Below are 14,086 nucleotides of genomic sequence, written 5' to 3' on the forward strand. Positions count from 1 at the left end.
TTTTTTCTCTGCAAGACTTACGCCACGATGCACTATTTTTCTGAACAGTCTCTTTAATCCCAGATCCATCATTTAGTTGAGATACCCCCACAATTACAGGAAGGTCAAAACCGCATGCAAGAAACTGTTGGACATTTTCAGCAAACAAAGTGTATCCTTCGCCACTCCTTGTACCCACTGCTGGGCAGTTCAGATGTTCTGTTGTCTTGTTCTGACAGAAAAAACAGGTGACTGTGAAGTTGAGGGTTCACAAAATGGATCAACATCTTTGTAGTCTTTCGCCAGAAAAAAAAGTTAACGTAACTAATTAATAGTATTTCTCAAATATGGTGTAAGCCTTTTCTGAGAGCAAAAGGGTCTTTAAACAAACAAATAAACAAAAATATATAGACAAGATTTTTTTTTCAAACGCACTCCGTTTATAGAACTGCTCCTAAAAACAGAAAAACAAAAATAAATAAATAAACAATGAAAGACGAACGTTGACACTGAAAGCCGTAGAGTCTGGGAAGCAAAACCAACTGTTTTTTCAGTATAATATGCTATCCTTACCAAAAAAAACGAAGCTGTTTTGTGACCTTGCTCTCTTCTCAATATGTCAAAAGTCGCGTACCATACTTTTTCACTCGGCGACATGGGTTCGGCAGTCAAGCGGTGTACGTGACGGCAAAGCACGCGCTCGAATCGCGACAGAATATCGCTACACTGCTCTGTTTTTCCATTCTAACCTTGCTTTGGCAGGAGTCGTGTGTGTTATCCACACAACAGCTGACTGATGAGTGACATTTCCCTACATGAGCGTTGTAATGACGTGTCAAATCATGGGATGCGTCTGCTCTCAAAAACCAAAACATTGGCGGCAGAAAACGGAAGTGGCCTGCCACATTGATTGTCAGCCATCAGTGCCGCAACTTCATCGCGTGTTTTTAAGGGTGGATTACACCCAAAGTAGGACTCTACAAGGTGGCTGCTACCAGTTTTTATACCAAACTAAGTACACTTTATCGTTGAAAAAAAAATACATTGCTATAAAGATTGTCATACTGAATGTAAGGAACAGATTGACTAAAGAACAGTGCAATATCTATTTCTTTTTGCTCTTCTCTCCATTTTGCACCGATTGGTAATAAGTTACTCTCCCCTCAGTCGCTCATTTTTCTACTTCCGGGCAGGCTATGGCAGGCCAACAATGTCAGAATGCGATACAAAGGTTGTTCACCTCGTTGGATCGTTCACCGTACCGCTTTGTGACCAGCTCAATAAAACATCACAGTACTGAACACTTTCAACACTGTGCTGACAGCAGCTGATGACTTCAACAACACCACACAGGCACACTCGGCACACACACACGCACACAAACGTATATGCACGCACGGCACACACTCACACAGGCACGCACACTCACACAGACACACACACACAGGCACACACACACACACACACGCACACACACACACACTGACACACAAACATACACTGACACACACGTAACTGACGTTTATGCTTATCTTTGAAATAGATTGAGGAAAACGCAGGAAGAAGTCAGTGTGGAAATGTTTGGCGTATCAGTGTCAAAATGAAGCGGTGCTCCTAGCCAGCATCAGAATGAAGGAGTGCTCCTAGCGAACATCAAAATGAAAGGGTGCTCCTAGCCAACATCAAAATGAAGGAGTGCTTCTAGCCAACATCAAAATAAAGGGGTGCTTCTAGCCAACATCAAAATGAAGGGGTGCTCATGATCATAGCCAACATCAAAATAAAGGGGTGCTCCTAGCCAACATCAAAATAAAGGGGTGCTTCTAGCCAACATCAAAATAAAGGGGTGCTCCTAGCCAACATCAAAATAAAGGGGTGCTTCTAGCCAACATCAAAATAAAGGGGTGCTCATAGCCAACATCAAAATAAAGGGGTGCTCCTAGCCAACATCAAAATGAAGGGGTGCCTCTAGCCAACATCAAAATGAAGGGGTGCTTCTAGCCAACATCAAAATAAAGGGGTGTTCCAAGCCAACGTCAAAATGAAGGGGTGCTTCTAGCCAACATCAAAATAAAGGGGTGCTTCTAGCCAACATCAAAATAAAGGGGTGCTCCTAGCCAACATCAAAATAAAGGGGTGCTCCTAGCCAACATCAAAATAAAGGAGTGCTCCTAGCCAACATCAAAATGAATGTGTGCTCATAGCCAACATCAAAATGAAGGGGTGCTCCTAGCCAACATCAAAATAAAGGAGTGCTCCTAGCCAACATCAAAATGAATGTGTGCTCATAGCCAACATCAAAATGAAGGGGTGCTCCAAGCCAACATCAAAATAAAGGAGTGCTCCTAGCCAACATCAAAATGAAGGGGTGCTCCTAGCCAACGTCAAAATAAAGGGGTGCTTCTAGCCAACATCAAAATAAATGGGTGCTTCTAGCCAACATCAAAATAAAGGGGTGCTCCTAGCCAACATCAAAATAAAGGGGTGCTTCTAGCCAACATCAAAATAAAGGGGTGCTCCTAGACAACATCAAAATAAAGGGGTGCTTCTTGCTAACATCAAAATAAAGGGGTGCTCCTAGCCAACATCAAAATAATGGGGTGCTCCAAGCCAACATCAAAATGAAGGGGTGTTCCAAGTCAACATAATAAAGGGGTGCTCCTAGCCAACATCAAAATAAAGGGGTGCTCCTAGCCAACATCAAAATAAAGGGGTGCTCCAAGTCAACATCAAAATAAAGGGGTGCTCCTAGCCAATATCAAAATGAAAGGGTGCTCCAAGCCAACATCAAAATAAAGGGGTGCTCCTAGCCAACATCAAAATGAAGGGGTGCTCCTAGCCAACATCAAAATAAAGGGGTGCTCCTAGCCAACATCAAAATAAAGGGGTGCTTCTAGCCAACATCAAAATAAAGGGGTGCTTCTAGCCAACATCAAAATGAAGGGGTGCTTCTAGCCAACATCAAAATAAAGGGGTGCTTCTAGCCAACATCAAAATAAAGGGGTGCTCCTAGCCAACATCAAAATGAAGGGGTGCTCCTAGCCAACATCAAAATGAAGCGGTGCTTCTAGCCAACATCAAAATGAAGCGGTGCTTCTAGCCAACATCAAAATGAAGCGGTGCTTCTAGCCAACATCAAAATAAAGGCGTGCTTCTGGCCAACATCAAAATGAAGCGGTGCTCCTAGCCAACATCAAAATGAAGCGGTGCTTCTAGCCAACATCAAAATAAAGGAGTGCTTCTGGCCAACATCAAAATAAAGGGGTGCTCCTAGCCAACATCAAAATAAAGGGGTGCTTCTTACCAACATCAAAATAAAGGGGTGATCCTAGCCAACATCAAAATAAAGGGGTGCTTCTAGCCAACATCAAAATGAAGGAGTGCTTTTAGCCAACATCAAAATGAAGGGGTGCTCCTAGCCAACATCAAAATGAAGGGGTGCTCCTAGCCAACATCAAAATAAAGGGGTGCTCCTAGCCAACATCAAAATAAAGGGGTACTCCTAGCCAACATTAAAATGAAGGGGTGCTCCAAGCCAACATCAAAATGAAGGGGTGCTTCTAGTCAACGTCAAAACCCGGACAATTCTTTAATGGTTAACGATGGTATCTTCAAGGCCGACAATAAGAGTACACTTTACCCACCATGCAACAGGGTCTTAACTGCCCTAGTCACGTGGAACAAATGGAGAACAACCCGATCTACAACTCCTACTTTACTGTCCGTGCTACGAGTTGCATTCAACAATATTGCATGCTCTTCGGCCCTAGGCTTTTTGTTTTCAAACGAGAGCAGCGTAACCAGTCGCATGCAACAAAAGCTGTGTGGTGTATTTAAACCCTTAAACCACAGAGGGAACAGATAGCAAAACTACAAGACTCAAAATCTTTGACTGGACTAAATCGTTCTAGTCGACAGCAACACGCAACCCGTTGCTCACAAAAAAGCTTCTTTTTGGCAATAAAGCCACACAGGAAAGAGATCGTATAAAAAAAAAAACGTCAATAAAAAACCGTTAGGACCACAGTACCAGCGGTCAAAGTCATTGTAACACGCAAACACTGGTTCACCACAACCGTTATCGTGCCAATAAAGAGGGAAAACATTTCGCTGGACGCTACTCCGATGGACAATAGCTGGACAGCAGCTACGTTGAGAATCAAATCGGAGCGGTATATCAGTCCCCTTAATAAAAGCAAGCACACACACACACACACACGCGCACACACACACACACACACTGCTCACACCTAGAGAGACACATACTGGCTGAGTGTAAAAACTACAACCAAACAAGTCGCGTAAGGCGAAATTACAACATTTAGTCAAGCTGTCGAACTAACAGAATAAAACTGAACTCACTGCATTTTTACAGCAAGAGCGTATACTCGAAGCATCGTCAGTCCACCGCTCGATGCAAAGGCAGTGAAATTGACAAGAAGAGCAGGGTAGTAGTTGCGCTGAGAAGGATAGCACGCTTTTCTTTATCTCTATTCTTTTTAACTTTCTGAGCGTGTTTTTAATCCAAACATATCACATCTATATGTTTTTGGAATCAGGAACCCACAAGGAATAAGATGAAATTGTTTTTAAATCGATTTCGGAAATTTTATTTTAATAATAGTTTTTATATTTTTAATTTTCAGAGTTTGTTTTTAATCCAAATATAACATATTTATATGTTTTTGGAATCAGAAAATGATGAAGAATAAGATGAACGTAAATTTGGATCGTTTTAAAAACAAATTATTTTTTTTACAATTTTCAGATTTTTAATGACCAAAGTCATTAATACATTTTTAAGCCACAACGCTGAAATGCAATACCGAAGTTCGGCCTTCGTCGAAGATTGCTTGGCCAAAATTTCAATCAATTTGATTAAAAAATGAGGGTGTGACAGTGCCGCCTCAACTTTTACAAAAAGCCAGATATGACGTCATCAGAGGTATTTGTCGAAAAAACGAAAAAAAACGCCCGGGGATATCATTCCCAAGAACTCTCATGTCAAATTTCATAAAGCTCGGTCCAGTAGTTTGGTCTGAATCGCTCTACACACACACACACACACGCACAGACAGACACACACACACACACACACACACACACATACACCACGACCCTCGTCTCGATTCCCCCTCTACGTTAAAACATTTAGTCAAAACTTGACTAAATGTAAAAACAGTCTTTGACCACAGAACACTGAAAGCCAATTATAAAGAAATAGAGGAGAAATGTGTGACCACAGCGAGCACCGGGTGAAAGCTTTGATCGAGAAATGAGCGGCTTAGTCTCCCCTTTGTTCTTCAAACTCTCTCACCTTGGGAGGCGGGGATTACTGTAGGTGGGTGGGAGGGAGGGTCATTAGATGTGTGGTGAGGAGTGATTGTACTGACTTTTGTGACTGATGCGGGCCAGCCTTGTGGTACCAGTCTGGTGTGGGACTGAACGGGTTGGAAGAGTGACACTTTACTGTCTATCGGTCTGTCCGTTTGTCTGTCTGTCTGTTTGTCTGACTGTTTGGCTGTCTGGCATTACCAGTCAGTTGTGGTGGAATCGAAGAGTGGGACTTAATAAGTCTTTCAGTGTGTCTGTCTTGTCTTTCTGTTTGTCTGTTTGTCTGACAGTTTGTCTGGCGTTACCAGTCGGTTGTGGAAGAGTCGGACTTTGCTCAGTCTTTCTGTCTGTGTGTCTATTTGTGTGTCTTTCTGTCTGTGTGTCTGTTTGTGTGTCTTCAGGACGGCATCGACGACAACAACAGTGGTGGTTTTGATGATGCTGGTGATGACGACGATGATGATAATGATGATGACGATGACGACAACGACGATGATAATGACGATGATGATAATAACGACGACGACAATGCTAATGATGCTGCTGCTGCTGCTGATGATGATGTTGACGACGACAATGATGATGAACGACGACGACGACGACGATGATGATGATGATGATGATGATGATGATGGGAGAAACGATGGAGACAGAAGAGAAAGAGGACCGTGTTGACACCACATAAGCAAGGCCAGGCCATTCCGATTGTAAAACAAATGACTATTTTGATGATGAGAAAAAGGGTCACACGGGATGTGGTTGTACGTGTGACATGCGTTTTAGTGTGATGAGCTGAAGCAAAGGGTGCTAAACAACGTCCAAAATATTCTATATTTCTTACTTAAAAAATGCCAAGCTTCATTCGCACAATACTCGCATGGGGAGCTGTAAGCGACTTTAACCTATTCAGTTTTTGTAATTTTGCAAAACCGTTCGGTATGATCTTTGTTACCTCCCGGCGGTTTAGAGCTCTAACTCGAAAGAATGTCCTGCGACGTATGTCCCTTTTTCCCAAACGTTGTCACATATTTTCGAAAGGAAAACTACTTAACTCCCTGGTCCCCGTTCGCCTTTACTCGACATCCTGGGGAAATAGCCAACCATCTGATATGGCTGTCCTGAACATCCCTCACATTTTTTGCAGAAACCTCTAAATTGACCCAAAAAGCACGAGAAAATCAGTCAAAAAGAAGATCTTAAAAGCTATTTAAAGATTAGGCATCGTTTCAAGAACGTTGCAAATGTAGGCTAACTGGGAGGAAGGGGACAAAGTGAACAAGATTTGCGCTCCGAAACATGCATTAATTTATTAAATATTAATTTAGTATTTTAGAATCCATTTTAGAAAATTGTTCTTGCGAGTTTAGCCAGGGAAGTTCAAGGGACATTCGGTATGCTGTAGTTTAGACATACCTGCACTGATAAACTGGAAAATGCTCCATAACTATGGTAATACCATCCCTGGAAAACAGGGAACGGCTTTCTTAGGGCCCGTTCACACAGCGCTACGTCCTTTCCACGACCACGCCGATCTGTAACAGTTATAAATCGGGGCATATCGCCGTCAAAATTCAGCATATGGCATTAATACCCCAGTCACATAATACAGACGCCCTTTCTGCTACGACGAAAAAGTGTCCGAGAGCGTGGCCAATCGTGGGCCAAACGTGGCAGGATCTACATGAGCGTGGTTTGGTCGGGGTAGGATCTGCCAGGTTGCGAAGCTGCACGCGATCCCTACGCTTATTTTGAACTGCACAAAACAAGCGTAGCCGGTTCGTGGCGCAATACAGTCGTGATGTAGTTTTTTGATTTGCCATTTGCTGGATTTTGACGGCGAGCCCCGACTTGATAACTTTTTCAAATCGGAGTGATCGGCATGGTCGTCGTAAAAACGAAGAGCTGTGTGACGGGAGCCATACAAAAACCTACATCACGACTGTACTGCGCCACCACCCGGCTACGCTTGTTTTGTGCAGTTCAAAATAAGCGTAGGAAGAGCGCGCAGCTTCGCGATCTAGCAGATCCTACACCGACCAAACCACGCTCATGAAGATCCTCCCACGTTTGGCCCACGATTGGCCACGCTCTCCACAAATTGTACAACGGAGTAGAAGCGGCGTCTCTGTGTGAACGGGGTATTACCAAGCTCTTCTGCTTTGCAGTCATTCAATTCATCGTCATTTAATTTTTTCAGTGCTGGTGAAGACCCATACATCCAGCAATGGAAACCAATGAAAATTGAAAAACTCAAATCTGATCTGAAAAATGCGACGTGCAACGTTCACTGCTGTCAGGACGGAGTGAAAACATTAAGGACAGATTACATGGGAAATAATAGTCTGCAAAAGTTACCCAAATATAGGGTTTACAGTTTGAATACTTGAAGTTGTATTCCTGGTGTGTTACATTTTCGCAAATACCAGCCCGAACTGCGCAGCTCTTGGGACGATTCAAGAACGTTTCGTGATCAGGGGTGTCCCTTTAATGTTCGTCCAGAGCTAAACTTATGGTCACCATGCCACTTGACATTATGGCCAATATCCTCAGATGTACCAGTGAATTCGTGAGATTCCGCAAGGATTGGCAAGACGGACACTATCACTGTTCCGCATCTGCCCCGCCATTCAAGCCAAGTCTTGATGTCATTCTACCGCTGGCAAACAGAAATTGGAACAGAAGCGCGCGCTAACAAAACCAGAAAGCTCCGTAAAACGACACAGTATCGCGAACGGAAAGCTCCACAGAAGGGCACAGTAATACCGCCAGAAAACTCCGAAGAACTGCACACAGAGAGGACGAAAATGTGACCAGACATGAAAGCCAAAGGTTGTAAGATTGCCTCTGCCAGCTGACAGCCTGCTTCCTGAGCGGAAGACATAATGTTTTTTTGCGAAAGGTTACAGAACCATGTCGCGTGTCGATTATCGATGTCGATTGTATCTCAGGTGGCTCAGAGGTAAGCGGGATCACCGCTATGCGGTCAAAGTCCTTTTTGTAGGCCATTGACGTTCTGCAGATTGACAATACATAAACGGATGCTTTAGTTTGTAACATCAGGGGGCCCGGGTAGCTCAGGTGGTAGAGCACTGGACTTGTGATCGAGAGGTCGCTGGTTCGAATCCGGGCCGGGACGGACACGGGTCAACTTTATGTGCAGACCCAGAGACGGTATCCATCTCCCACCCCCGTGTCACCACAATGGCACGTTAAAGATCTTGGTCATTCTACCATAAGTGCAGATGGCTGATACCACCTAAACACGCAAACATCAAAAAGCCGTGAGGGCGTAAAACTCGAATCGTATAAACCAATTCATGTCCAATATAGGCAATTAAGACCTGACGGACAATAAGCCCCTTAAAATTTACTCTTACTGTAACATCATTTTGTGATAAATAAACCCCCCCCCCCCCCCCCAACTTTGCAAAAACAAATCAACAACAACAAACTTCTTGACGGTACAACAATCAACGCAAATTCTATAACATCTGTACCTGTGTTTTCAGTCGAGAAAGAAGTCTCTTGGAAACAAACCCAACAATGCAAAACAACGTCTCACACTATGATCGTCAGTGGTCACATTCTCAGAGGATGTTCAGCTTTTTACGTGAGTCCAACGAAGTAATAATAATAAAAATAATAATAACACATTCTTTTATAGCGCTGTTCACCGCCGGATAACAGTCCCATGGCGTTTTACAAATCCATAATTATAAACTTACAATTGCTTTAAGTGCTACATCACCGCATTCATATTTAATATTCCTGCAGACGCTTTACATTGTGATCAACAGACATCTCCCCCGAAAGCGGCGTATGGCTGCCTGAATGGCGGGATAAAAAACGTCATACACGTAAAAAAACCACTCGTGCAAAAACATGAGTGAACATGGGAGTTGCAGCCCATGAACGAAGAAGAAGAAGAAGATCAACAGACATCAAAATGTGAAGTCATCCAGAAAGCAATATCTCACTTGTCTTTCATTGTTCTGCAGGTGGTTTTTTTCTGTTGCCTAGTTACGCTCAATTACGTGTTCACAGTGCCATTGTTTTTGGTGTCATTGACCAGTTGCAAAAATGGTTTGAGTGGGTTTTTTTCGCAGTCTCTGTGTCTCTGTGTTTGTCTGTATGTCTCTCCAATCATTAGATTAGCCGCTCTCGTGGGCAAGGGCTGGATGTTAAAAAAGCATGCTGTGAAATTCGTTAACTACGTTTTGGCAAATCAGTTATGTTACAGGTTTTAGAGGCAGATATTTTTTTTGTTATGTTAGCCAGACTGTGTGGCGATTTGCTGTTTTATAATTATTGATGGTAAATGTTCCGATTGCTTTTTATTGACTCACATGCGAAGCAAAAGTGAGTCTATGTACTCACCCGAGTCGTCCGTCCGTCCGTCCTGGCGTCCGTCCGTCCGTCCGTCCGGAAAACTTTAACGTTGGATATTTCTTGGACACTATTCAGTCTATCAGTACCAAATTTGGCAAGATGGTGTATGATGACAAGGCCCCAAAAAACATACATAGCATCTTGACCTTGCTTCAAGGTCAAGGTCGCAGGGGCCATAAATGTTGTCTAAAAAACAGCTATTTTTCACATTTTTCCCATTTTCTCTGAAGTTTTTGAGATTTAATACCTCACCTATATATGATATATAGGGCAAAGTAAGCCCCATCTTTTGATACCAGTTTGGTTTACCTTGCTTCAAGGTCAAGGTCACAGGAACTCTTCAAAGTTGGATTGTATACATATTTTGAAGTGACCTTGACCCTGAACTATGGAAGATAACTGTTTCAAACTTAAAAATTATGTGGGGCACATGTTATGCTTTCATCATGAGACACATTTGGTCACATATGATCAAGGTCAAGGTCACTTTGACCCTTATGAAATGTGACCAAAATAAGGTAGTGAACCACTAAAAGTGACCATATCTCATGGTAGAAAGAGCCAATAAGCACCATTGTACTTCCTATGTCTTGAATTAACAGCTTAGTGTTGCATGACCTTGGATGACCTTGACCTTGGGTCAAGGTCACATGTATTTTGGTAGGAAAAATGTGTAAAGCAGTTCTTAGTGTATGATGTCATTGCTAGGTTTAGCTGAAGGTCAAGGTCATGTAAAGGTCAAGCATGTGAGTCGTATGGGCTTTGCCCTTCTTGTTTTTTCTCTCTGTAACACACACACACACACACACACACACACACACACACACACACACACACACACACACACACACACACACACACACACACACACACACACACACACACACAGACAGAGACAGAGAGATACAAAAAGATACTGCGAGAGATACAGAGAGAGAGAGAGAGAGAGAGAGAGAGAGAGAGAGAGGGGGGAGAGAGAGAGAGAGAGAGAGAGAGAGAGAGAGAGAGAGAGAGAGAGAGAGAGAGAATTCAAAGAATCAGAGAGAGACAGGGGAAGAGGGAAATAACAAAAAGAAAAGAATGAAAGCACAATACAATTTCTGTGTCTACTTGACACACAAATAAAAGCTACGACACAACAACCAAGAAGAAAATAAGATTACCACAAGACATACAAGAACAAAACCAGCCACTAACACAATAAACGAGGAAACACACTTTGGAAAAACACGAAATAAAGAGCTTGTCCTTCTCCCTCTTTACTCCATCTCCCACCCCCGTGTCACCACAATGGCACGTTAAAGATCTTGGTCATTCTACCATAAGTGCAGATGGCTGATACCACCTAAACACGCATACATCAAAAGCCGTGAGGGCGTAAAAACTCGAATCGTATAAACCAATTCATGTCCAATATAGGCAATTAAGACCTGACGGACAATAAGCCCCTTAAAATTTACCTCTTTACTCCCACGTCTACCCCCCACTCACCCACACAAACGTCCCATCCCTATATCCTTTTTTCAACGTCCTCTGTTCTTCCTCTACAAGCTTCTGCACTCTGTACTCGCTATAAAGTAACTTTATATATAACTATAAAGTAAAACAAATACAACGTTTAGTCAAGCTCTCGAACTCACAGAATGAAACAGAACGCAGTGCATTTTTTCGCAAAGACTGTATACTCGTAGCATCGTTAGTCGATCCACCGCTCGTGGCAATGGCAGTGAAATTGACAAGCCAGAATAGCGCGGTAGTGGTTGCGCTGAGAAGGACAGGACGCTTCAGTTTCTGTATCTCTATTCTTTTGAACTTTCTGAGCTTGTTTTTAATCCAAACATATCATATCTATATGTTTTTGAAATCAGGAACAAACAAGGAATAGGATGAAATTGTTTTTAAATTGATTGCGGAAATTTAATTTTAATCATAATTTTTTTTTATCCGAATGTAACAAATGTATATGTTTTTGGAATCAGAAAGTGATAAAGAATAACATAAAATTGTTTTTGGGTCGTTTTATAAAAAACATAATTGTAATTACAATTTTGAGATTTTGAATGACCAAACTCATTAATTAATTTCTAAGCCTCAACGCTGAAATGCAAAACCAAAGTCCGGCCTTCGTCGAAAATTGCTTGGCCGAAATTTCAATCACTTTTACAAAATGCCGGATATGACGTCATCAAAGATATCTATCGAAAAAATGAAAAATGTCTGGGGATATTATTCCCAGAAACTTTCATGTAAAGTTTCATTAAGATCGGTCTTGTAGTTTACTCTACACACACACACACACACACACACACACACACACACACACTCACACACACACACACACACACACACACACACACACACACACGCACACACACACACAGACACACAGACACACACACACACACAAACACACATACACACACACACATCCACACCACGACCCTCGTCTCGATTCCCCCTCTATGTTAAAACATTTAGACAAAACTTGACTAAATGTGAACAAGTCGCGTAAGGCGAAAATACAATATTTAGTCAAGTAGCTGTCGAACTCACAGAACACGTGGAATTGACAAGAAGAGCGGGGTATTCGTTGCGCTGAGAAGGATAGCACGCTTTTCTGTACCTCTCTTTGTTTTAACTTTCTGAGCGTGTTTTTAATCCAAACATATCATATCTATATATTTTTGGAATCAGGAACCGACAAGGAATAAGATGAAAGTGTTTTTAAATTGATTTGGACAATTTAATTTTGATAATAATTTTTATATATTTAATTTTCAGAGCTTGTTTTTAATCCAAATATAACATATTTATATGTTTTTGGAATCAGCAAATGATGGAGAATAAGATAAAGGTAAATTTGGATCGTTTTATAAATTTTTATTTTTTTTTACAATTTTCCGATTTTTAATGACCAAAGTCATTAATTAATTTTTAAGCCACCAAGCTGAAATGCAATACCGAACCCCGGGCTTCGTTGAAGAGTACTTGACCAAAATTTCAACCAATTTGGTTGAAAAATGAGGGCGTGACAGTGCCGCCTCAACTTTCACGAAAAGCCGGATATGACGTCATCAAAGACATTTATCAAAAAAATGAAAAAAACGTTCGGGGATTTCATACCCAGGAACTCTCATGTCAAATTTCATAAAGATCGGTCCAGTAGTTTAGTCTGAATCGCTCTACACACACACACACACACACGCACGCACACACATACGCACATACACCACGACCCTCGTTTCGATTCCCCCTCGATGTTAAAATATTTAGTCAAAACTTGACTAAATATAAAAAGGAGGAAAACTTCACAACACTGTCCAAGTCAGTATGCGATGTTGACCTTTGGTATTAAATGTCATTCTCTTGAAAGGAGAAAGATTCCCTCCATCTCTCTTTCTATCTGCCCTCCTTTCCTTCTCCGGTTAATTTCCTTCTCAGTACAAAGTATTCCCTTGGTATCCCCCCTCCAGCCCTCCCCTTCTCCCCAACATACTTTGTTTTTTCTTCACAACCGTCAACCTTTTTCTACTCACTAAAAAGTAACTTTAAAGATTGGCGGAAAAGTTAACAACACTAAACCCCAGAGCCATGAGTAACCTTTCTACTGTCTGGTTCTGCGTTCGATTTTGACATTAGTATTTAAATCTGTGGAAAGAAGAGCAACGATATATATAGTTGCTTTTTCACTCGAGTTTGACCAATGTACCAAATGTGTTAAAAGAGAAAAGAGTCCCGTCTTCCCTCCTTTGTTGGATTGACACCTTAGTAGCAAAGTGTGTTGATACTAAGTATGTCTCACGCTTTCCTTCTTCGCCCTCAGTAAACTCTTGAAAGCGTGATTGATGCGTATTGAATGAACCAAGCTTGTGGAGATTGACACGGACGGGGTAACGCAGTGGGTAAGACCCCGGCCTTCAAAGCGGATGGTCGTGGGTTATAATCCCGGCCGCGCCTGGTCTTAAGGTAAGAGTGGAGATTTTTCCGATCTCCCAGTTAATATTATCCCCCTTCGTGTGTACACGCAACACAAGACCAAGTGCGCACGGAAAAGATTCTGTAATCCATGTCAGGGTTCGGTTGGTTATAGAAACGCGAAAATACCAAGCAGGCATCCTCCGGAAGTGGCGTATTGCTGCCTAAATGGCGGGGTAAAAACGGTCATGCACGTAAAACAAAACCAACGTGGGCGTTTCAGCCCATGGACGAAGAAGAAGACACGAACGGAGTGAAACTCGTTATCGTCCCTCCATTGGCCGGACAAAAAAGCACACTTTCCTTTCATTTCGCCGCTGTTTCTGGTTTGTTCACAGTACGACTTTGTTAACATTTAGGATATATTGCAAACGACATGCATAAGACTGTACTAACTGTTTCCAAAAGC

The sequence above is a fragment of the Littorina saxatilis genome, linkage group LG12, assembly GCF_037325665.1.
Source record: "Littorina saxatilis isolate snail1 linkage group LG12, US_GU_Lsax_2.0, whole genome shotgun sequence".
Lineage (NCBI taxonomy): Eukaryota > Metazoa > Mollusca > Gastropoda > Littorinimorpha > Littorinidae > Littorina > Littorina saxatilis.